Genomic DNA, 1,542 nt, shown 5'->3' on the forward strand with positions numbered 1-1,542 from the left:
AGTGGTGGTTGGTATGGTTTAACATAAGGATTTGCCTTAACTGTGTTCTCTTCATTAACATTTTCAACTACCGGTTCTGTTTCCTTCTCTTACTCAGGCTGTGGTGTTTGTGTAGTAGGAATAGCTTCATTAGAAATTACAGGCATTTCAGGTGGTTTAAGTGTAATACCACTTCTCGTGGTAATGGCTTTAGCTGTTTCATTCCGGGGTTAGCATTTGTATCGCTAGGTAGACTCCCCGATTTTCTTTCACCTATCAACCTTGCTAGGTTGCTCACTTCTTGTTCCAGATTTTGGATAGAAGCTTGTTGATTTCTAAATGCTTGAGCATTTTGTTCATTGGTTTGTTTCTGAGATGTGAAAAACTGCGTCTGAGATTCAACTAGCTTCGACATCATATCTTCTAAATTTGGCTTTTTATCATCGGTTTGTGGTGGTTTATTTGGAAAAATAGGTCTTTGATGGTTATAAGTATTATTAGATACTTGTTGATTGCTAGGACCTTGTTGGTTGTTGTATGGAACATTTTGGTTATAATTCTGATTTTGATTATCGTTTGGTCTTGGTGGTTGATAATTATTTTGATAATTATTTCCAGGCCTTTGGTTCATGTATGAAACATTCTCTCTTTGTTCCATTGTTTGTTCAATATTGAGACAATCTTTTGTTAAATGTGGTCCTCCACACTGCTCACAACTAATTCGTATTGCGTGAATATCTTTAGTCATCTTCTCCATTCGTCTTTCAAAAGCATCTAACTTTGCGGAAATGGAATCAAAGTCATGGATAGAATCGGCTCTAGCCGCTTTAGATGATCTAATGACGTCTTTTTCTTGATGCCACTCATGTGAGTGAGAGGCTGTGTTATCAATAATTTTGTAAGCTTCAGCTGCGGTTTTCTTCATAATGGAACCACCAGCTGCTATGTTGATGTCTTTTCGTGTAGTAATGTCGCATCCTTGGTAGAATATTTGTACTACTTGATAAGTGTCTAAGCCATGTTGAGGACATCCTCTCAACAACTTTTCGAATCTTGTCCACGCCTCATATAGAGTTTCATTTGGCTTTTGCGCGAACGTAACAATTTCTCCTTGAAGTCTCACGGCTTTAGATGCCGGAAATAATCTTTTAAGAAATTTCTCAACTAAAACATCCCATGTGTCAATTGCCCCTTCAGGTAACGATTCTAACCAATCTTTGGCTTCTCCCTTTAAAGTTCAGGGAAATAACATGAGATAGATCTGTTCATCCTCAACTTCTCTGATTTTGAATAGAGTACAAATCCTATTAAAGGTTCGAAGATGTTCGTTTGGATCTTCTTTTGGCGTACCACTAAATTGGCATTGATTAGTTACCATGTGTAGGATTTGTCCTTTAATTTCATAATCTGGCGCATTAATGTCTGGTTGAGTAATGGCATGACCTTGGCCAGTGCGTGTGGCTCTCATTTGGTCTTCCATACTTAGAGGTTCCTGATTTTCCATGATTGAATTTGTTGAATCTGAATCACTAGAGGATTCTGATTTAATGGTTTCTTCCTCGA

General features: G+C 37.7%; 1 non-coding gene across 1 annotated transcript; it reads left to right on the forward strand.

Moving 5' to 3' along the window:
* Window positions 1-992: 992 nt before the first annotated feature.
* On the forward strand, window positions 993-1,099 carry LOC139869579 (small nucleolar RNA R71). Its single transcript, XR_011766183.1, has one exon. It is a non-coding gene; the product is annotated as a small nucleolar RNA R71 (small nucleolar RNA).
* The last annotated feature ends 443 nt before the right edge of the window (window positions 1,100-1,542 follow it).

This window comes from Rutidosis leptorrhynchoides, chromosome 9 (genome assembly GCF_046630445.1).
Source record: "Rutidosis leptorrhynchoides isolate AG116_Rl617_1_P2 chromosome 9, CSIRO_AGI_Rlap_v1, whole genome shotgun sequence".
In the NCBI taxonomy this organism is placed as follows: Eukaryota; Viridiplantae; Streptophyta; class Magnoliopsida; order Asterales; family Asteraceae; genus Rutidosis; species Rutidosis leptorrhynchoides.